This window comes from Chamaea fasciata, unplaced genomic scaffold (genome assembly GCF_029207755.1).
Source record: "Chamaea fasciata isolate MVZ Bird 193981 ecotype frontalis unplaced genomic scaffold, bChaFas1.0.hap1 SCAF_5, whole genome shotgun sequence".
In the NCBI taxonomy this organism is placed as follows: Eukaryota; Metazoa; Chordata; class Aves; order Passeriformes; family Sylviidae; genus Chamaea; species Chamaea fasciata.
In genome coordinates this window covers 17,809,012-17,833,834 of record NW_027094090.1, presented here as the reverse complement: position 1 = coordinate 17,833,834, position 24,823 = coordinate 17,809,012, and the positions used below count along the sequence as shown (strand labels likewise).

At 34.4% G+C, this 24,823-nt stretch overlaps 2 long non-coding RNA genes across 2 annotated transcripts in view; both read left to right on the top strand.

The window, feature by feature from the left end:
• LOC136290130 (uncharacterized) overlaps positions 1-24,823 on the top strand; it is a 477,979-nt gene that overhangs the window by 269,699 nt on the left and 183,457 nt on the right. The window lies entirely within an intron of this gene.
• Positions 1,107-10,429, top strand: LOC136290127 (uncharacterized). Its single transcript, XR_010720983.1, has 3 exons — positions 1,107-1,165; positions 2,171-2,311; positions 8,113-10,429. It is a non-coding gene; the product is annotated as an uncharacterized lncRNA (long non-coding RNA).

Genomic DNA, 24,823 nt, shown 5'->3' with positions numbered 1-24,823 from the left:
AGTACACAGGAAATCTAGCATGTCCAAAATGTCAGGAGCTGCTGGTGTAAGCAATCTCAGCACTTCTAAATTATATTGGCTGAACAGTATCTGTTATTGAAAATGTTCTACCTGCAAAGCATTTTTCACCTCAGGAAGAAATCCACATTCCAGGTGGTTGCCTCAGGTAACTGATGGGAACAGTTCCAGGTTAAGCAAACAGCAGGTTTTATTTTTGCAGCATAAGATTCTTCAACATGTCTTCCAGCTGTTGCAGTGGCCTGATGCATTTCTTTTCATCAGTAAAAAAAAAAAAAAAAAAAAAAAAAAAAAAAAAAAAAAAAGAAAAAAAAAAGACATGCAGCATTTACTTATGCTATGAATGAAATGGTGATCACACTGTTTTTTAAAAGGTGTTTATTCCTCCATTTTTGAGTTTGTCACATACAGAAATTTCTGTTGCATAAAACATAATGAAGAGGCTGCTAGGAGTCCTGTATATCAGAAAGCTGTGTGGTAAAATAATTGGGCAAGAAAGTTTGTGTGCATCTTCCCATCTTTATGCTTAGATCGATACAGCACATTTAAACATTTAAAACCATATAAAAAGCCCTGCAATGCCAAAGTATAATGCAGAATTATCAACTGAAGATATAGAGATGTAAAAACAGACGTGAAGAAGGCGCTCTTGTTTTATGAAGAAGCTCTGCTTCACAGTGTTTCATTGGGACAGGACCAATTAAATCAGTAAGTTTGAAAACTTTTAAAACATGGGTTTCTATCAGTAGGTTTTTCAGAGACAGGACATCCAGATGGCACTTGGAAAACACAATGATGAATCAAGCCTTTAGAATGCAATATTCATCACATTATCAGATACAGCAAGTTTTGCCAACACCTGGTAATCAACAAATTATTCTTGCAGTAGAGCCATTAAATGGACTAAATAGAAACTGTGGGATACCTGTTAACAAGGTCTTCAGCTGCGGGGAACGTCTGGTTTTCTTTTCTTCCAAGATTTATAAATCACAACACACAAACACACCTGAATAATAATTTTGAAAGAAAATACTTCACAAGAATTATTTAACCGAATCATCAACTGAAGACAAAATTTCAGGGGGAAAAATTGTTTTTTGCAGGAGCACATTTCAGGTGAATATTTCCGCACGTGAATAGGAAGCAAGTAAGTATTTTCTTCTTGCTTATATTTATGCTTCTTAACAAATGTCTCTTTGACTTTAAAATTTTCTTATTAATTTCACAATTTTGATCTATATGAGCACAATAGCTAATGAGAGTATTTCTATCAAATGCAAAAGAGTAAATAAGCTTTTGTGCTGATACGAAAAGGTGTTTTACCCTTGTCAACTCTTGTGTCACATAAAATACTTTAAATTAATATTTTAATCTACCTTAATAATTTATTTTAAAAATTACCTGAATATGATTTAGATCTCTTTTTATGGAATTTTATTTTAACCCCTTTAGTTAAAAATAGCATAGCTCATGTCAGATTGATCAGTTTATTATAGTCACACAGTGTATAGAGCACCTGTGGACAAAACAACTTGATGCTGTGGATTTTCTGTGTCTCATATTGGATGCGAATTTCAGCTTTCAGAACTTTATCAAGATATAAGTTTTCCATTACAGAAAAATAATTGCTGCTATCAAGTACTAAATTGCGCCTCAGTTTGCAGACAAAGTACAGATAGAAATTTTATTTCCATCATCTAAGGCTACACAGACCCCTTTTGAGACCATCTGAGCAGGGTGTCCTCCCATCAGACACAACTTGAAGCATCCAGTGTGTATGTGTTGGAATGCAAATACCTTCATGCAAGTCCTCCATAGTGTCTACAAATCTAGTTTATCCTCTGGACAGAGAAAATATAACAGAAATATGGTAAGAGGTAAAGAAGGAAGACTCAGCAGTGTAGATGGAAAAAAAACCCCAAAAAAACAACAAAAAATGAACCAAAACCCTAAAAACCCAGCTAGGCATTACCAAGAAGAAAAACACGTGGTTGTGCTTTCCTTTCATTTTCACGGAAGAATAAACAGAGTATTCATATTCAACAGCTTCCCACTCCTTAAAATTGATTTACTGAAGGAGATAATCAACAATCATGTTTTTCTCATTAAATCAGATTTAACTAACACTTCTGAATTACTTTCTTCCCTTTAGGTCCAGGTATCCTTCCCTCTTTCTTACACACAGATTTCTCAGTGAAGGGGAGACCCTACATTTCATCAAATCTTTTTCAGCTACACCTTTTTGTGCAGAGTGTGGGATATGAATACACAGAAATCTTGAATCAGAAAGAGGGTAAGTTTGGCCTATATGCAAAACAAGTTCTATGGTTCGATATAGTACTACGGCTGTTGATTTCTGGTCTTCTTTCTACTTGGAGATTACAGAAAAAAGAAATACCATATTATGCATGAGTTATTCCATAACTCATTGTTACTCTGATGTTTTCTTCATTGGCATTTTAAATTAACACCCTTTTAGAGGACTGCTTTGTTCTCCACAAAAGAAACATCTATTCCTTTAATATGTCAGTAGCCGTTAGGTTTTTATTTCCCTTCCTTTCAACTAACTATGCTGTAACTGAAATCAGTTGAATAATTCCCACAATTAAATGTAATTCTACCTATGAGGTGATTAAGACAGGCAATATTTATAGAAAATTAATATATTTTATCTTTGAACAAAATGAATCAATCTATAAATTCCACTTCCCTCAACTTATTATTAAAGAAATTTAGATGTAAAACTAAGGAAAAGTATCTAAACTTCAAAATTTTACCACTGCATAGATTGCATCCAACTATAAATCTTTGATATAGAGATTGAGCTAAAAGAGAAAAAACAGAGTTAAAAATATACTAAGAAGCAGTATAATAAAATACTGCCAAATAATATAATCATAAGGTACCCTCATATCACTTATTTCAGTTTTTAATTCAACTTTTTGAATTCAGCTCATGGTAGCATATTAGAAACAGAATACATCTGTTTGCCTTCTAGCCCACTGCTATTGTGAACGTTAGGCAAGCTGAATTTTTCTTCTTCACAAGAGACTTATACATGATTATTTAAAACATTCTGGTAGTATTTCCCTTTACAGAAGAGTAAGGAAAATTAAGGTGGGTATAATTAACATACAAAGAGATGCAGGATTCCAGGTATGTGCTTCTAGCTCTTTTCTGCTAAGTGAGGTAACAATAGCAACAACAACAAAAAAATATCTTGAATCGGATACAGTGACAAATATTTGCCACCAACTTCAAATGAGCCATGTAACACATCCATAAGAATGACATAATATTTCAATTTATGTAGATACTAAGGAAGTCTATGAATATTATTAATTCTCAAATTGTTAACTTATACCTTTCAAGGTTAGGAATTGCCCACTTCCCTCATACTATACTGCTGCTCAGCTGTAAGAATTTCACCTCCCTATGCAGCACCTGGTGCTGACTGCTGCTAGACAGAATGTTGGACTGGTAGGGAATTGGTTCATTCTGCTGTAGCCACCAATATGTTGAGATACCATAGTTTAAAATATACAAGCAATCAGATCAAGAAAACAGCCTAAGAAAAGAATTGCTGCATTTCTAACTGACACAGACTTACTGGAAAAAGACATTTAAAACAAGCGTTTATATGTTCTGTTGCCTGACTGAGAAGTGAGAATGACCCGATGTGGTGGTATGGGTTTTCAGTTTTCCATTTGTTCATATGTACATTCCAGTTTGTTCTATTGTAATGGTTTGTTCCTTGTACCTCCTCCTGTTCATTTCCCTTGCTTCACTCCCAAGTTGTTTGTCCAGCAACTGTTTAATGTCAATCATATGTTATGTAACCAGCTAGTCCTGTCTGTCACTCTGGGGCCTCCCCCTGCATCCAGAAGGTTCTAGGAGAGGCATCGAGTGATTGGGCAGGATTCAGGTTCCCCCCTCCCCTTCTCCTAGGATTCGTTGTTCCATCTGTATGTTATGTTTTGAGCCACTCCCTGACTGCTCCTTTACTGGTTCCTTGCTGTACCCATCCCTCTGCAACACCCCCCCCACCCCCCCTTAAAAGCCTCATTCCTCAGGTGCTCTGGGTCTCCTCTGAGGCAGAGCCCTGAGGTGTGGACCCCTGGTCCAATACACTCAGCTTGCTTAAGCTCAGTGGAGTCCCTCCTTTATCTTTCCTGCCTTTGCCGCGTCCCTGCTCCTGGCTAACCAAGAGCCCAGGTGCTGCCAGGGCTGGCCAAGCCAAGTGACACGGGGCACCGCGACAACCTAATATATAATTTAAATTAAGAGAGGAGGTATGGTAACCAACAATATTGAAGCATGTTTAATTTATAGCTTTGAATCACTGAAAACACAATATTGCACCTGGTGTGTATTTCAACCAGGACTGAAAATCCTCCACCTACTTTGCTGTTTCAGTTATACAGCTGACTGATTTTTAAATTTTAGAAGATCAATCACTGAGGTATTGATCTAAAAGAGGTATAAAAATCAAAGCTGAATGAACATATCTGACTTGTTCATAATGCATGGTCAGTGTTGGAGAAGAAAAATTGTGGAATAACGTGGTGGTGGAGAAACACCTGGACTGTGACTTGAATAAAAGAGATTACATTGGCAACAAATCGATGATAGAGCGATGCATTCCATTTCATGCCTTTTGCAATAGATAGATGCAGAAAGGTAATGTGGATGATACAATCCCATCAACATTCCATTTTCTAAGCTGGGCAGTGGAATAAAATGCATGCAGCCTCTGAAAGAAAATTACATGTTTAGATATGGAACTGCAATAGTTACCTATCTTCAAAACCAAGTTTTGTTTGGAATTGTATACTGCTGCCTATTACATTTGATGAAGACATATTTTCACAGCAGAAAAACTGTACAAAAGTAAAATACTTGCCAGAATTAAATACCTACAGAAAATAAGAAATAGTTTGCTTCACTAGCAGGCTACATTTCTTTATTAAACAGGAAAAAAATCAAGACTGTTTTTTCTTTGAACTCCTTCTCTTTTGTTACTCTCATTCTGCCTCTTTAAAATTTTCTACGAAGACAAGCTTTGGGCAGGATTTTATGCAATGACTAAGAGATGAGTTAGAAATGAGGTAATAAACCATGAACATAGAACACATGACCAATTCCTTCCCTAAAGGCATCTTCACCCACTCTGTATCCACAAGTGCGGTGTAATGAGAATAAGAGGAATCTGAGTGACAGAAAGAAGAAAAAGAGAAATATTTGGTCTCATTTAAATTTATTGCTGTCCTTGTAAAAGGTGTGCAGTAAATAAAAATGTAAGGATATGATAGAGCATAATCTGCTATAAGTGACCTAAATTTAGTATTTAAAGCATAATATTCTGAATAGAGAGACAAGAAATTCAGCAGAGCAATTTTTTTTTTTCTCTTTGGTCGAGGAAGCTTTCTTACATGGCTTAGAGGAATGCAGAGAAATTAGCAACAAAACATTGCTAAATAATACATGACAAATAGTTTGAGAAATGTTCCAACAGCTAGGTATTTAAAGCGAAGAACTGACTTACATGTTTTCTTTACTTTGATAAATGAGCAAAAGTATCTAGACCTTTTATGAAACAAAAATATTTTCCACCTCAAAGAAGGAAATAAAACAGTGTCCTGAAATCTGTTGTACTCCAAGGATTTCCTTAAACAGAGTGGTAAGCATATGGGAAGTCTTTACTGCAAAAATGAATCTGAGGTGAGCTTGCAGAATCAATGCTAAAATATGTTTTAGAGACAAATTGAGGAGTAACAAAAATATATAAATATACCATTCGGGAATAATCTCTTTTGTGTTTTTTGGGGTTATGTGATATTTTTGGTTTAGTTTGGTTTTTTTGGTATTTAGTTTTGTTTGGGGTTTTTGGTTTTCCTTGTGTGTGTGTGTTTTTCCTTTTCTTCCTTGAGCAAGAGGAAAGGAAGGAAAATTTCTCAATTAGTAGAAATAATGGCTTGGAGTGAAGAGCATAGCACACAACCTGATTTCATTCTGACCCAAAGGCAGCAACATCTGGAGAATACCTTTTCTATCAGAGATATTTCCTCCCAGAGACTTAAAACCTTGAGTGGTAAAGGAAAAATCTGCCATGAAGCTTCAGTTCAGCTAAAATAAGGCTTGGGAATAAGGCTTGTAATATTTATTGTCTGTTTTCCAAGACCAAACATCAGTATTTGTCCCTCATTTTGGTAAGTAGTGTAGTGATGTCTTTGAGAAAATGCAAAGTGGTTTAAAACTTTGCTACATTTTGCTAGTTCTGATTTACACTGTCTATAACAAGAATAAAATAAGAACTCCTATGAAATTACAGGCATTTTTACTTAACGTGTTTTTACATAATGTGGGGAAAAAGTTCATGTGCATATATTAAATACAATAACGTAAAATTCTTTCAGTCCAGTAGTTTTAGCTGTATCACTCTAAACTGAAATTTCTCAAAAGGAAAGCAAGAGAGTGTTCCTGTAAAATCAAGACTTTTCAGTTCAGGAAGAGAAATCCCCAAATCAAAAACTATCCTTGAAACTTTTTTATTTTCTAATGATGTGGACATCTCAACTAGTGGGAGAACAGCTTCTGATAGCGCACATCGCTGAATGAGCTTCCAAGTGGCTACATGCCAAGTACAGGAAGAAGCTTATAAAATAATAAAAAATAAATAATAAAGTAACCTAGGCTTCTCATATACTTGAAGCTTGGCCAAACTATAAGGAACTGCAAACAGATTTGTAATGGGAAAATGTCAGACAAATCACTGCCTGTGTAGTCAAAAAGAATAAGAACAAATGAAAGCTGCTACAACTAGAAATCATTCCCTATTGAACAACACTATATAACACTGCTTATTATTCCTCCTTCACATGGAACTCAGTATAAAAATTTGGCTGACATTTTCTGTGTTATTAAATTTGACAGTTTGTGGGGACTGTCGATGAGTAAACCCTGTACTTGCTCACAGCTCCATACTGGGATCTGAAACAGGATTGGCAGCCTTATCCTGAGAAGTAGGGGCTACACAATGATGAAGTGCTGATGAAGTACTTTGGTAGCAATTGGGAAAATCTGCCATTCTTCAGGAAGTCCTTGTGCTATGATGTCTTTTTTTCTCCCTTTGTCTATAAATCAAGTCCTCACAGAACTAGTCAATAAAGAAAATCCTCTAGATCTGCTTTGCTGTGAACTGTGTAAACCCCACGTGATACAGCAACAGAGGGAAAAATTCTGTCTTGGTCCTTTAAGATCTTCGAAAACTTTCTGATACTGTCACGATAAAAAAGGAGTGTTGCCATGCAACAGTAAGAAATATGACCACTCTGGGATTTTGATAAGCTACCTAAATAAAAATAGCATTAGAGAATTGGAATAATAGTCTTATAACTGCTGTGAAACTCCTATCATTTTTATGTTGTTCTACCAGGTAACTCTTTTCCTGTCATTGCAAAAATTTCCACCCTAATAACATATTTCATCTTTTTTTATTCCTGCTTATTTTGTAACTTTTCTGGTTTACATCCTATTAAATGTTAGACATGCACAAAGCGTATTTTAAAATTAAGATACACTTCTTTTTTTTTTTTTTTGCTATTTAGTCTTTTTACTATTAATGTAGCAATTGAATTATTTATTACAAGTAGAAACAATTATAAATATGTCAATATCTTTAAGTTATACTTTAATGTAGTTAATTTAGATTAGCTAAATTTACACAGGGTTAATCCTACAGTCAAAAGGCTTGATCCAAAAAACACTTTTCTCATTTATATGTTATTCTTTTTGTGTATTCTCTAATTTGTATTTGCATTTACTTTTACTGCTGTGAAATACTATCTGACATTCAGGGGAACACAGAAAAAGGATAAAGAAGAAATGTTCAGCAGGGCTTTAGCCATTAACTAATGGCTTCCCCCTGCTCTACTGCTGACAGTAGTCACAATGCCAACAGTAGGGAAAAGAATGCTAAGAATAGAACTGAAGTCCTTGGAAGTCATACTTCTCAAACTTTTAAGTGAAAAATGGATTGACTATATTGGAATTCAATGCAGTGCCTAAAAAACACATATCTACTTTGCATTACAGGGATGTCTCTGTCTGGTGCATGAAGGTGCATACAAGCATTTATCACATGGACAGGAAGAGTAAACCTTTGGAAGAAAAAACCAGCCAAATCCTTTCAAAAGCTCATATTTTTAAGTAAGGTATATTAACCAACCCTGTGAGTGAAAAAGAAGTGCAAAAGAGAGGGGGAAATGCACTTGGGAATCAGAAACAGACTGAATGAGACCAGAAGAGAATGCAAAAGTGAGACCTGTTGAAGGACAAGAAAAGAAAAATCCACTGCCAGTGACATAGAAATAGCCAAGGTTTCAGACAAGGCCATGTGCCATAATACTGCATCACATTTGCTGAACTCTTATGCTCCTGATTACCACAGATGAATCAGAGGAAACAAAAAATAAGGGAGTGAGGAGCAGGTCTGCAGAAGTCCACAAAGAGTGGGGTGTCTACTGAAAAGCTAAGAAAACAGTGTTTCTTAAAACCTTAACCTGTTCTGGATTAGCCTCCTTGAATGTTTCCCTGAAGAGAAGTGGCTCAGTTCTTTCTTCCACAAGATAAGATAGATTTTATTTCTACCAAAAAATAGCTTAGTGGGAGGTTGCTGTATAAGAAGACCACAGCACTGGGAACCTTCAGCCTCTACAGCCTTCAAAGTTTACTGCTCCATGCAGTGCTGAACAATACAGCCACTCTGCTCTGCACTGAAAAGGCCTCATCAAAGGAATATATCCAGTACCATGACTATGCTGAATGTCAAGTGGTTAGAGATTCACAAGATGTGGGAGTCTGAAAATGTGTGACTTCTGACAATAGAAGTCTTTTGCTGATTTGGATCAGAGAAACATACACGTGTGAGCACTGAGAGGAAGCAGTGGGTAGGAGGGCTTGGGACTTCCTGCTACAGGGAAGTAAGAATGGCAGCAGCCTCAGTTCTGGGGGAATAGTGGCTAGAGGCTGAAGTTGAGGCAGGGAAGGCAGTGAAAATGTGTATAGAAGAATACTATAATGAACAGAGCTCACAGACCTTCCCTTTTGAAAGCAGCATGATTGGATATAGACAACAAATGCAGCCCAGAGAACAAACAGGAATTAGAAGCTGTGAATGGTGGTAGACCTTTAATCATAGGGGGTTTTACAGAGACACTTGGGTGTTTCCATGGACAGACAGAGGGACAGGTCCTGGCCAGCAAGGTCCCACTCTTGGCTCCTTGCTCCCTGTCCCTTGAGGAGCAACAGCTGTCTTGGTAGTGTTCTGACATTGGCATTAACATGAAGGAAAGTAATGATGCAAAAAAGGGAAGGATGAGAAGGTGGAGTATGATGAAGCAAGAGGTGTTGGAGACAGTATAGAGAAAAAAAAAATAAGAGTGGAAAGAGGAAAATTTCAGAAAAAGACAAAAGGAGATAATAGAAGTTTTGATTAGCTCATTTAGCATGTTGTGAATGCAAGATGCTGTTCTGTTAACTAACTGCTGACCTAATGATATAGCAGCAAGGCTGAAAGTTAGAGATATGGCAGGTAACAAACACCTCATTTTAAACTTTGAACAAATGGAAGAGTCAATTTATGCACTCTTAAATATAATTTCTTATATAAATAAGTATAACTTCTGATTTTTTTTTTCTGATTACTCTTGACTTATGCTCAAACTTCTTTTTCAGTGTCAGCTGTGACCATCTACTTCTTTACCTCTTATATGAGAGCAAGTTGTATTGTAAAACAGGTTATGATTTTGTTAGGTCCTGTCTAAATATAAAGAGGTTTTTGAAACAGTTCCATTGCTTTTATTTGTAAGATAATTAAATTAAACAGATATCCATGATGTCAAATTATTATACACAGACTTACAGCAATATTTGATTATTAATCTTTGCCACAACAAAACAAATTCCTGTGCAGATAGCCATGTGTGTTGTTGCAAATGTATATTCTGGTTTGCCTAAAAAATCACAGATACATTATTTCTTAATCCAGAATTTCAAGTTGTGTATATTTGTTCTGAAAAGGCAAGAACTGTACAAGGCATTTAACTTATATTATTTGAAAGGTATCAGCTGTTTAAATGACATTTTCACCTTCAGCAAATACATCTCTGCCTGCAAGAAGTAGTGATGCTATCAGGCTGCAGGCAATCTATGATACAGTCATGTCACAAATAGGTGTCAACTCTTATTACATTCTCAAGTATAAATTCCACTTATCAGTTCCCACATAGTTTCAGATGTTTTAACAATTTCATTTTACCATGATTGCACCAAGGCTCAACCTCAAATGCTTTATGATATATTTGTAGGAGCTACTGTAGATTATCAGATTTGGGAGCACTGTGTGTACTTTATAGCCACCTGGAAATTTTTATTTCCAAAAAATATTAAATTTACTAGTAATGTATTGTCCAAATACCTGTATAAATGAGAGAGATAAATGAGATAAATAATTTATGTTTCTTTAGATTTTGGTTTACTTCATTACAAAGAAATAACTTGTTACTTGAAATTTTTTTTTAAGGAAAATTTATCAGTCAACTCATACTATGATGATTAGTAAAGTTCCTGGCTAATGCCAAACCCCATACAATTTATTAGAAATATTTTTTAGAAACAAGTATTTTGGAAAATAAAAAAGAGTCTGTATACCTGTTCTATAGGGTGAAAAGAAGCAATAGAAAGAGATAAATTCCATTCCTCCCATAGGATACAGCTTTCTTAACTCTTTCCTGAACACATTCTAAAGTGGTTGTTATTTATTTCTTAATAATCTAATAGTGGTGTCTCATGAAACAACCTAGAATTTTATTATTTTAAGGTTACTGAATGCAACTTTTCACAGAGCAGACAGATAATAAAAAATAAAATGAAAAAACCCCAAACCAAACAAAAAGAACCCCCCCAAAACAAACAAACAAACAAACAAAAAAAACCCACCAAAAACCACCATCCCCACTACCCCCCCCCCCCCCAACAAAACAAACACACAAAAAAAACACCCAGGTGTCTTTGGTCAGTGTAGCCACTCAAACAAGAATCTTAGTCCAAAGGATCAGCAGACAAAAATTTTGGTTTGTTTGGAGTTCTTTTAAAATATTTTTGTGGAGAAAACCTCACATCTAATAGGTAATAGGTCCAGCTAAATCTGTAGGTATTTCATACTTTGATTGAATGAAAATAAAATACTATTTGGACTAAGGAGCAGAACCCCTGCTTGGCCTGAAGGGACTGCTCATCTCCTCCTGTGTTTCTCCCTTGCCTTTTTATTGCCTCTGACTGAGCACAGGCATAGAGTCACACAAAGCAGCACAAAATGACATTAATCCCTTTCACTATCTACAAGAACCAGAGGGGAAAAAAGTCACTAACAGTATCACTCTTCATAGTGATCATAGGTAGTAAAGTAGCCTGAGTGCAAGACAGTGTAGTAAAAGGTGTGTCATCTCTTTCAAGATAGCCAGTGTCACCTCCAGGATGATTCCAGGTCATGGCTGTTTGAGGAGAGTGAGAAAACTTGAAGGATATTGCTGAACCAATACCTCTGCATCTTCTACCATCAAATGAGAATATTCAAGAAATTACATTTTTTCAAGTATATCCAGATACTGTCAGTAGAATTCAGTGTTTCACAAAGGAAAAATGAGCTCCAAACTTCCAAAGCTGCAGCACGATATATAACATGTTTCTATAATGCACCATGATTATCATTAATAGCTTATTACTGCAACATTGCATTTTTCATGTCACAATGATTATATGGCCTGGAAAAAATTTGCCTCATTTTAGATAACTTTAAAACTACTCATCATTGCATGTTTGAACAAAGCATTGATGATCACCTGCATCTAAGCTTTAAAGGGTTCTGTGATTAGTAATATCAAATGTAATGAATGTGATTAACACTAACAGGTATCATTTGCTTATATAATAGGCAATAAAATATTGGGTGCTAAATCAGGCATCTTTAGAGATCAGACAAGTTAAATTTATACTAGAACCCAGCACTGAAGTTTTAGATAAAAACTGAGTTTGAAATTAATAGCAGTGAAATATCAGAATGTTTCCAATTATTTTCATAAGGCTTCTTGCTCAAAAAACATGAAGGGTACAATTATTAGCAGACAATGCTTATTCTTCCTTTTTTTCCCCTGAGTGAGATGAAAAATTCCTGAGAGATCAGGACACACCTGCAGGGGAACAGAAAAATAGTCCCCTATTCCTTTACAGCAACAACTTAGATTATAGTTTTGATTCATTCTTCCAAAACTCAAAAACCTTCACAATGCACAGGCCTAAAGTTCTAATATATAGTTTTTCTAATGTTTATAATTAAAATATTTTCTCATAATTTAAATTTCTTGCACATAAATATTAAATTATCAAGCTTGAAAAAAAAAAGTTGCAAAATATTGATAAAAAAGCAAGACAAAACTGATAGAATGAAATCAAAGCAGAAAAAAACCAACAAAATATCCAAGCTGTGATTCGCATTTTTCTTTTATTATTCAGAAATTCACTAGAAGTCTCTTGGTGCTTTAAGGAGATGAATTTAATGTACATGCAATTTCCACAGGGAACAGTCCTTTTTTCAGGCAGATTTCTTAATGAAGTAGCAGATTTCCTAATGAAGTAATGGAAGATTTCAGGATGTGACTTGCTTCATGAGCTGCGTGTGTTTACGTGAGGGGAAGGAAATATTTTCCCCTTCACACAGCCTGTGCAGAGGTAAGAGCCTTACATTGCACAAGAGCAGGGAGAATGCATCTCCTCTCCCGCAGGAGAAAGAACTTTTACCATAACAGATACTGGAGGCTTGTTAAAGGCACTGGAGGCTTGTGATTTCTGACAGCAGAGTTCCCCTCTGCGTATGTTTATTTGTAGACAAACTTCAGACATGGCAACAGACGATGTGACGGAGTCTGCTGGGGAGCCACCAACACCTGGGCCATTTGTGCCTAGTCCCTGTCTGAGGCAGTGGAGAAAGCAAAGAACAGTGGTACTCAGATGTCCCCTTCTGCAGGGGAAAACTTGCTCTGTTTTGAGCAAGGGGCTAGGCAGAATGACCCCCAGAAATCCTTTCCAAACTCTTTGTTCTTTGAATCTAATAGAGATGGATTTCACTGTTTTTTCTGGCTAACATTTATTTTATGACTTTCTTATCCCAGCACACTAACTGAGGAAAAAAAAAATCCTTTTGAAAGTTGGCTAGCTGATTTCTTCATATATTCATTCAAAAGTGCAAATCAAATACTGATCTATAATTTTAATTCAATTGAGCACACCCAAATCTTGTCAGAAATGAGCGATAGTGCAGTACAGAGTAAGAAAATACTAGTGCTCATTATCTAAATACTTGAACTGGAACAAATATTTCAAAGTTCAAATAAAAATGGTGACAATTCAGTTAAATGATGTGCTTTTTGCATCTGTAGGGTTGCCACAGTTAGTCATACTATTTTGGTCCTGAAGTTCTCTTTCAAAAGAATCTAAAATAAAAAAGAACTTTTGAATTTAGAGTCTATCAGAAGGTGAAGCATGAATAGACTGATCTCTATGTAGAAATATTAAAAATAATTTTAGGCTTTTTTTTTCATAAAACTGAAATAAAACAGGAAAGGAATCATTCAGATACATGCATTTTTCTTCATAATCACTTCATGATTTAAACTTTTTAAACTCCTACTGAAAGTTTGCATAAACTTTTCTTCTAATTCTGTGTGCCTAAATATAGATTAGGAATTCTAGTAGGAGACACCATCTGAAGTCCTTAGCTTTTTTTGTCACTCTGTGTTTCCAGAAGTCTTATCTCTAAGTTATCGTTCCAGATACTGCATTTTGGGATAGACACTACATTGGTTAATAAATATGAATGTTTCAGCAAAATTCTGTATTCTTGAAATTTAAGGAATATGGGATTTTTGAAATGTCTATAAATATCTCATTAATTAACTCTTTTTATGCAGATGTTGATATCAAAACATTGACAGGGTCAGAAGTTAAATGTGAAAAAAACAGGTTTTTTATATTTCTTGCTGAAGAAGAAAACAATTGAATAAAATTCTTCGGTTCATCCAAATAATGGTGTAATTTTTTTTTTACTTCATTTTGATCCATGGCTGATGGTGGGTTGTTTCATACATCACTTAGAAACAACTTTCAGAGATGTGGAGATTGTCAGAATAATATCTCTGTCTGCCTTACATGCTCTTTTCAAGAGCAATTCTGAATTGACAAAGATTGACAGGTTTCTTTGCTCACTTTATTTTTCTTTTAAATCAGTCATATGACACTTGAATAAAAAACTACAAAGGAAAATTTTTTGAAGATTAAATGCTATACAAAGAGATTAATTACTGAATGTATTTAATAATTTTAGCAATTCTTATCGATAATTCACTCATGATCATATGTCATTTTTCCATTCTATCACATTTATATTTTGATTTGAATATATAAAATATTTAATATTCATAGAATAGAAATGTTTTATAAGTCAAAAATATCTTCACTGTTCCAAAAGTAGGAAAACCTCACAAGAAAAAATTATAAATTCATAGGGAAAGAAATACAGTTTATAGAACCTATTGTATTCACAGTGGCTGTAATGAAGCCATTGTAATCTCATGGGTAGATATATAAACTTAATAGATGGATATATAAACTTAATATATATATAAAATATTAGTGAAACAAAATACTCTCTGCAGAGCAAACAAATCTTACCTTTTAAAAGTCAGATCAAGATAGGCAGATTCTTTATCCTAGGTTAACTATAGAATGATAATTAACTCTCCACCTAGCAAATTTCCTAGAAAATATATTTTAACCTATTCAGCCTTAGTTAATTTAGACTATTTTATTTGTTTGGGAGATACAGAAAATGACAGTACTTTTTTTAAAGTAACATAAGGAAGCTTACTAGCGGTTTAGGTATGGACACACAAATAACAGCTTTTTTTTTTTTTTTTTAGAAAAATCTGAATCAGCAAGCTGTGTTATGATGCATTGCAGAGGCCAGTATGAAAACGTGCTCACCATGGAAATTTAGAGACCATTAAGTATTTCCACTGTCACCACTCTGTTATGACTGGACCAGCTTCTGCTGCAAAACTTCATTCTGATCTGCAATGGAAATGCAGTTTTACCAGATTTCACCAAATTGATTTATGTAGAACACACCCACAAGACATAGTTGTACATTGGAGTACATCAAACACTACGTCAAAAAAAGTGGAACAAAATTTCCTATAGAATAATTCTCGACACTGCTTTCCGTGTAGAAATGTACTTCTTGTTAATGTGCAATATTTTTGTACTGATGTTTAAGTTAATATAAAGGGACAGAAATATATTTTCCTTCTGAAATGTCAGAAGTATGAACCTTTAGCTGATCCAGCATACTGTATAATCAGTCACAATAATGCCTCTACAATCTCCCTTCTACTGCAAACATAGGTCCCTGCCAAATACACTTCCTTCTTGCCTATTCAGCAATGTTACTGAAAGTGCCATTCCTCCCATAGCCAGAGTACTGATAATTTTACTTTTTTTAGTGAAATTTTCCATCTGTGCTATATAGCCTATCTTCTTAGCTATTCATCAGACTCATTATGCTTCATTTACAGTTCCATAGTTACCGTCAGCTAGCTTCAGACTTCAGAGCCCCATGGTCAATTCATGTGAAATATCTCTTATGTCAAATCACTCCCCAGTAGCTGAGAAGTGTTGCAGGAAGGAACAAGCTCTGAGAATTAATCTTCTTTGCTTGAAAATTCACATTGTGCTAGATTTTTTAAAATGTTTCCGGGGTTGTGTGTTTTTGATTTAATATGAGACAAAAAGATTAGCACTGTTGAGCTTGCTAAATTATCTGGGTTTTGAATTTGAAGGTAGGTTTTGTAATTTGAAGTTATGTTTTCTAATCACTTTGCCTTCTGTAAATATCCTGGGTGAACTAGGTTTCAATCTTATTACTTTGTTGGCTTCCCTATACTGTTGGTCAAAGTTTCTAAAAATTATTTTTGTTACACAGCTCTATCAGGACCATTTTGAAAAATTCTAAGACAGAGAAATCTTTCCTAATTCCTCATTTTTTTCTTTTCATTTTTCCTCACATTTGCCTTAAAAGTCTTCTCTTTTTTTGAGAATTCTGCTTTCTGTAGTCCTATAAGCAAGGAAGCAACAGACACATCCAGATGAGTTTAAAATCAGCTCTCGCTTTCAAAACTGAGAGTTGCTTTCTCTAATCACATCAGCATGGATTTTTTTTTTCTTAAAATGGCAATTTTAATGGAAGCATTTTTTCTTAAGGCTTCTTCTCCTAACATCATCAATGCATATAGCTTTGCCTGAATGAGTCTACTTTTCTGGGTTTTTTTCACTCTTTTTTAAGGCAGCTAGGTTAAAGGTTACACATTCTGTGTTTTGCCCAAAACAATAGATTCAATGACATGAACACATCAAAAACAAAGCATGAGCTACTTTTTTTATTAATCTTACTGAATATATATTAGGTCTTTTGCAACCTGGGAAATAATGGAATATTTCAGAACTTAAATGCAACTTTTAGGAATGGTTGTATGAAATTAGAACAAATAGCCATCTAGAAAAGTACTCTGTGCTTACTGCAGCAAGTGGAAATATAAAAAATTAATATAAAAATGGGTTTTGTAAAAAGTAGTCTTTTGCCCAGCATACTCTCTCTGAGCTTCCAACAGCTTGCAGTATTGGCATCTCCTTAGTTAAAATTCCTGTTTATAACTTGGCATTTAAAAGGTCTGTAAGGACTTTTAAGCCATAGATATCCCTAATTGCTTTTTGATTTAATTTGTACTTTTGACTTTCGTCCTGTGGCAATTTAATTCTGCAGTTTAATTTAGATAATAATAGCATGATGGGCTTCAGCAAAATATTCCCTAAATCCCATTCTGAGATCTCCCTCAGCATGTTTTACTCACCTATAAAGAGTTGGTAGATGTCCTGTGATAACACAGTGAGTTTCCTTTTTCCAGTAGATTTGGTACATCAAACGCTTGACCTTTCAATTTAACCCATTTATATAAAATATTTTGTGTCTGAATATAATCAGGACCAGATGAAAATATTTCTAAATAGAGCTGACTGGAATTTAAATGATAAAAAAATTCATAGTGGAGAATTTTAACTCCAGAATGGAATCATTGATTTTGATCCAGAAAGGGAAAGAAGGAAACTCTAGCAAAATATTGAGCACACACACTTGCAATAACCATGACGGTCTAATACCTTGCTTCCAATAAATGTAAAGATTGAAGGAAAGTCTCAGCCCAGGTAAGTATAATAGTTGTAAAGAAATTTCTGTTTAATGTATTTACTAACTTTTTTTTTAATAGATTTTCAAAGGTCTTAGGTCAGTCCTTGATTATACTTTAGATATTCGGATATAATCTTTCCTTTCCAGTGGTTTCAAGAATTTGATGATTAAGCTCTATATTGACAGATTGTTAGTAAAAAATGTAGACTAAGGTGTTACCTACTAAAGACTTCTTAATAATCAAATTTTAATCTTTAAGGCTTTTGTTGTTGTTAAGTATTTACTAAAGAATGTGCTAGAGAATTAGTGTTGAAGATGGAATTTTTAACTGGAAAATGGAAAATAAAACAGAAAATTAAATAACTACATGGAATTCATGCTCTTCCAAATATATTTTTTTTAAAGCAGAAAGTAGTGAGACGGCGTATGGAACTTTATAATGAAACAGATTTTTTTTTTTTAACTCCACTATCATACAGTTTATCACAAAATTAACTGTTGGAGCATGCTGGTGATAATTTTTTTTGTGTTTCCTGCATTTCTTATGTTGTCCATTTTACTTAAAAATAACTTCCAAAGTCAAATTATTTTCTCACTGTTTAGTTTTCAGCTCTAAGTTCTTGGATTCTTTTTTTCTGACATATCAATCACTGTTAAGGAAAGAAGACAAGTTTTATGAGATTTTTCACTAGATTGAGAAGATTTATTTTTCTGTGAAAAAAAAACCTTAAAATCCCCTCAGTAACTGCTTATATAAAAGAAAAGTTTAAGAGACTTTATTTACAGTTTGGTTTTGCTGGGTTCATAGGTAGTACAAATTAGCGTACATTGCTAATATATATCAGAATATATATCTAATAAACCCAAGCACATCCAAACATTGAGGATGATGGGACCCTGACCAGAAACTCTGCATTTCTCCCAGGAAGGTGCTCAGGACATCAGTGACTTCCGATGACAGCACAACACAACTTGGCTGGGGAAACTGGAGGGATATTGGGAAGGTGAGTACAGCGTCATCCGAAAAGGATATCTTTTAACAAAGGGTGTTTTAAAAGGAATTCTAAGGGTAATAATATACAGTTTTTTTCTGTACTAATTAGTACTATACTTGTTGCCGTCATTGTAGTTGGACTGTTGCTTTTCATTTGCGTTTTTTTTTTTTTTTAGCAGGCTGACAATACATTCTTGGCCTTTTACCTGTGCTTTTTTCTTTTTCTTGTAACACTGCTTTGAATGTAAACCAACTTCTTTAAAAAAATGGGGAACAAATAGGGAACTCAGATCAAGGGCTCAGAAGTATCCCAGAATTTAATAAAATAGACAGAGCCTCTGACAGTATGCTCTTAATATAGTTAAAGTTAATTCTGTTGTAATTTACCATATTCCTAGTACTGTAGACCTCAAAATAATTGAATCTCAAAGAAGGTGATCTCTACTTCAAAATAAGAAAAAATATTTATAATCATAGAATAATTTTGTCTCTTCTCATTTCTTTGAGGACTTAAAATATTTTAAATAACTTAAACATGGAAGATGTTTGGAGGGTATTGATATTTTTGGAATGGATTTTTTTGTGCTTTTAGTTACCAGAGACTTTGAGATGAGCTCTCTGCAAGGAAGAAATTTTCACTTCTGAAAAAAACCAGGCATGAAATCTGATCAAATTTTATTTTTGTTTCACCTTCTGGTGTCTATAAAGACACAGAAAGAAGGGCAACAAACATTGGTAAATGTTTATATTTAAATAGTAATTCGAAGAAGCATATCCTAATGGTAATGAAAACTGTGAAAGATCTTTATCCGCTCTGGCATTGCAGGATGTCCATAAGAAATGAATGAACAACAGTTGCTGTTTTAAAAATATGGACTTTTATAAACCTTGTCACTGTGTCTTATCAGAAAATGCATCTGATAAAAACTATAGCATGCCTCTCAAAGTTTGTATTTGTTGAAAATGCTTTTTATTGTAATAGAAAACAATCCTGAACTGTCTGCATAAACTGCTGACTGCTACGTCAATTTCTGAATGGAAACCTGGAAATATTTCCAGGAAGAATTTTATCTTTAAAAAAATTACTAGAGTCTAATCACAATAATGACCAAAATGGAAAAAAAATGTGTAGCTTTTTGTTTTCTATCTTCTGAATGTAAAACGGCTTTGGGGGTTTTTTTGGGTTTTTAAAATAATCTATGACATTCTGCCAACCTCAGAAGAAGAAAACAAGAGTCACTGAACTAGACATTAGGAATCATTAGTATAGTTCAGTGTCATAAATCTGAAGTTGCTTTAAACATACAAATTATTTTCAGAAAAAATCCAAGGAGACCCTTAAAACTAGGGCAAAATGAATGATGTTACACAGAAAGGCAGTAGTAGTTACGTCCAGTGGCTCAGCATGATTATAGTTCCTCAGTGCCTTCACAGCTTTATACAAATTATATAGCAACACTTGATACTGGAGAACATACAGCAGAGCATCTTAAAGATTTGTTTAAAAGTAATTAGCAACATTGATTGATGTGCAGGCTCTGAAAATTACTATATCTTTCAAAAGAATAAAAGTTAGCTAATCTCGGTTTTATCCAAGCTTCAGAATATTCTTTTAGGCTTAGCTCTGAAAAAAAAGTTTATGCATCTTTGATATCTATCCTACCTCCTAAAATCTGAGGGAGTATATTTAGGAGTAGACTTAGCACAGTGTAGCCTTAGGAAGTAGACTACCTTAGTGGTGAACACTGAGACTCAGAAATGAATTTTATTTCTTGAATTTGCCTAGAAAGTCATTAGTCTGTCTGCTAACATCCCCTTGGGTACCACAGGTACCAAAACCCCTTAGTTTTCATTCCTCATGATCCTGAACTGTCAGTGTATTATCAATCACTGTTTCACCCTTGGTCCCAAAATACATGCATGCATGATTACTCCAAGGGATTTTTCCTGAAAAACTTCTCTTCTAGGATATATATAAGAACCTAAAAGACTGTTTAAATAATTCAGGCCTTTGTGGCAACATGCCCCAAGCAATAGACTGAGACAGCATTTGCAAGAATTTAGTTGAGTCTTGTGGTAATAATTCAAAACTTCAGGATTCCTTTCTTGCACGTCAATACCTACATCATTGTGTTGGAACAGAGACATATGTGATTTCTTGGTTTTCTTTTTCAGCTTCATTATTTTCACACTTCTACTTGCACAAAAAACTTAGTTAATGTGTTTGGTCAGATTAAATTGTGGTTTCATGGTTAGAGGATTCTCCCAGAAAGGAGGAAACCATATTTGGTTTCCTTCAGGCTGAAAAGAAAATAAAATATTTTAACCCCCATGCAACTATGTAAGAATTGAACATCTAACCTTCTCCTGTGTACCTGAATAAAAAAACTTCTGTCCATGCACTGCATATCTGAAATGTAATTATTCAATATGCCTGATCAATCAAGCCACAAAGACAATTTAGGGCAGAGTTTTAACAGAGACCCTGTTTTCAGCAGTTTTTGCCCACGGTTCCTTTTCACTCCTGAACATCCCCATCAACAAAATGAGTTTGTTCTTCTGGTGTTATATGATGATCTACACAGGACAATTTTCCTGGATTAAAAATTGTTAGGATGGCAGTGTTTGATTTGATTCAATTCTAAGTCAGAGCAACACAGTGGCAGCAGTACTGCGTACATGTTCCTAAAGATTTAGGAACAGATGATCAATGATGTTGAAAAATATTTAACAAAACATCACCTCTGTCCCAGTTTAGATGGTATTTAGATAGTTCTCGCCTTCTTTATACTTCTTATGTTACAAAATGGGGGAAAAGAAACCACCTTTGTATATTATCTTTATTTAAATTGAATTTCATGAGAGCAATTAATATTAAATATTGCTCTTTGTCAATATAAAAATAGTTTCCCTTATTAATAAATATGTTGACCAGATCATGAAACAAATGGACCCATTCAGTCAACAAGGACAAATTCCTAGAGAAAATCAATGATTTTCAATTTGAAAGAGTAAACAAACACATTCCTGTACTTTGGGCTGTGAACCTGAAGCGACACTATAAACTAATTTAGTGTGGAGTTTATTAAATTAAAAAATTATGCATTTGATTAACTGAACTATGTTGTTTGAAATAAGTAACTATCTTTGAGGTAAAATTATCACAGCACTCTGCAGACAGTATTTTAGCCTTAGAAAAATATATTCAAAGGTAAAATACCATTATGATCATTGGTCCTGAGATTTGGATCCACATTCACATAATCTAAGCACAATATGAATTATTGCATTCTGCATTTCTATTCATGTTCAATAGAATCATAGAATCACAGAATGGTTTGGGTTGGAAAGAAACTTAAAGGTCTAGTTCCAACTCTCCTGCAATGGCAAAGATGCCTTTCACTAGACCAGGTTGTTCAGAGCTCCATCCAGCCTGGAATTGAACTCTTCCAGGGATGGAGCGTCCACCCAATAGGCAATATGTCTCACTACCCTTACAGTAAAAGAATTTCTTTCTAGTATCTAATCTAAACCCACTTGTCTTGGTTTAGATAGACAGGTATCTGCCAGGGAGGGTTGGAGTCTTCTTTGAAATGAAAGCCCTTCTTCCCCTTATTCAAATTATCTTAAATTTGCAATTAAAAGGCTGTCAGGCAAAGATTTTGGAAATAGGTATAGCAGTTCTTTACTAGGGATATAAAAATACAGATGTTGTAATACAGAAGAATAAACAAGCAAACAAACAAACAAGAAATTCTAGAAAAACCTTGACAGAGTCAGAAATACTACTTGATACCCTGTTGGTCAGGGTGTTGGAAGCAGTCTACAGTAAGCCCTCCTGGAGTGGCAGATGTGGTTCTGTTGGAGTAGAGATGGTCTTGTTGAAAAAAAGGTCCAGTAAGGGTGAGATGGGTTTGGTCTTCCTCCAGGGATCCGGTAGAAAAACTGGATACTTAGTGGGACTGTGGCTCTTTTTTATTTAGGTTAAGATGGTTTGGCTCCTCCTCCCTGTGTGGAGCATCTTACAATAGTACAGTGTAATGTGTAATGCCATTGATGAGCTCTTAATGGTCCATTAGCAGAAGACATTCCCATGGAAGTAGTGAAACAATGAAGAGAGATAAGTAGCACTCCACCATCTGATAAACGATATTGACCCATTTGGGCAAAGATAAGCAATTCTGCTCCACCCAGATGGAATAGAATAATATGCTCTTTACAAAACCCATGACACCACTCTTTTTCAGTTTAAAGGCATTCCTTTTGTCATATCAATATAGATCTTGATGAATTGATCTTCTCCAGCTTCCTTGCGAGCCCTCTTCAGATACCAGAAGGCTTCTACAAGGTGTCCATGAAACCTTCACTTCTCCAAGCTGAGCAGTGCCTACTTTCTCAGCCAGTCTTCTAACTATTGATGCTCAGTGTCAGAAAACAAAAAAAACTTCAATGTATGCAAAATTTAGCAGTTTCAGAAAATAGAGACTGCAGGATGGCAGAACCAGTGAAATGTGTCATTTCAGAGTATAATCAAAAAGATTTTAGTTTTTGAAATTTACAACACAAACAAGTCCTCTGTGGCCTGCTGTATTCCACTCAGAGCCACAGCAGTTTGCAAGTAGGCACATGGAGCAGCACAAATACAATGCCTAATAAAATTTAGGGAATATAAAACAAGTTTCTCTGAGATCATGACAGGCTCAAATGACAGAGCATTGTAAGAACTGAGAGTTGTTAATAGTTCTGGCAGAAAACCAAAATCACCCCAGTTTTCCATTTTACACCTTATCTGTCTTCAGCATGAACAGTAGTCATGTACTTTCTGGGTGCTTTTCAAATGATCTGTAATGATTTGGGTTGCATTTACAAGTAAATGTGAAGCTTTACAGAGAAAACTTACATTCATCTATGCCCATTTTCCCTTTAAAACACTATGCAAAATAGTGTTTTCATATTTCAAGATTCTGAGGCAGTGTATCATTTATTAATTAAAGTGGGAAGAAGTCCTTATGAATAAATTTCCAAAGGTGCTCAGTGAAAGCATGTTCATAGCTTTTTTGGAAACCAGGTAACAGTATTTAATTTATCATTATATATTCATGAAGTAACAGACTTTGTTCTGACAAACTGATTTCTTCAATCAGAAAAGAGCATTTCACAAGACAGGTATATAATAAATGTCTTTACAGATGCTGCTCCATGTAGACTTTCCAGTGATATATAAGAGTGTTACATTATTTTGTTAAAACTACTAAATTGCTTTGCTAAAACAAATTAGAGCAGGCATTACAGTTTCCTTTTCCATTTGCTGACTGCATGAAAGAGAAATGTGTTATAGCAAAATAGCCTTATGTGCATGTGCATGCAATTCTATCATCTGATTTAGAGTATGTCTCAGAAACACACAGTCTGTATACATTCAAGTAATGATCTGTTTTTACTGGGACTTCAGATCCTAGAGCGTTTTTAAGTATCTCTTCTTATTAAGGTTTGCATTTATTTGAAAAGTAATGCCTTTAAAATTATATAGTCAGAAATATTTCTGTGAAAAAAAACACAGTAAATATAACTTTTCCATAAAAATGGAAAACTGTAAAAATAAACATATGTGGACAGGAATGTGATCTTATATTTTAAGTTGAAAGACTTCAAGCATTGGAATGACCACAGTTCTCTTAACATTTCTATGCAAAATTGTATGTATAAAAATACTGTAAAGATAAAGCCATGTAAAATACATTATTACATTCCTTCTGGACATGTTTCTTAAGGACATAAATTTTGATTTATGTTTTTCTCATTATTTTCTTAAGTTCTTAAATTTGTGATTATTGTAAATATGAACACAACATTAGCTTTCCATACTAACCCTAGATAACAGGATGAACCACCCTTAACATAATTCAATTTTGTTCATTTAATGACTGATTGAACTCTTAGGAAACAATAATACAGAGGAAATTTGCTTTTGGAGCTAAACTGCAATTATCAAAACAATATGTTTTTCTTTATAATGTTTCCAAGGAGTCTAGTAAGTTTCCAGTCCTTCAGAAATTAATGCTATTTCAGCCCCATCCTTTGATATATACCTATACACGTAAAGTTTCCAAATAATAAGATGTAAAAAATTCTTAATAAATGAAGACTCTGTGATATATTGCTTCATTTTATTCAACACAATAAACAATTATTTAACAGAAAATTCTTTTTTTTTTTTTTTTTGAGAGTGCATAGTTCATATATTAGCAGAGTATTTCTTTAAAAATAAAAAAAAGTGGAAAGAAGAATTCGTCATGAGGAATATGCTTTTGGATTTTTTTTTTTTTTAAAGCAAGAGGCCAGGCTGGATTTTTTATTTATGCTTTTAAATATGCAATGAACTTTAGAACAAGTATACTATTATAAATGAATTCTTTTAGTTTCAAGATATGTACTCTTTTAACTTGTTTAAATGAGAT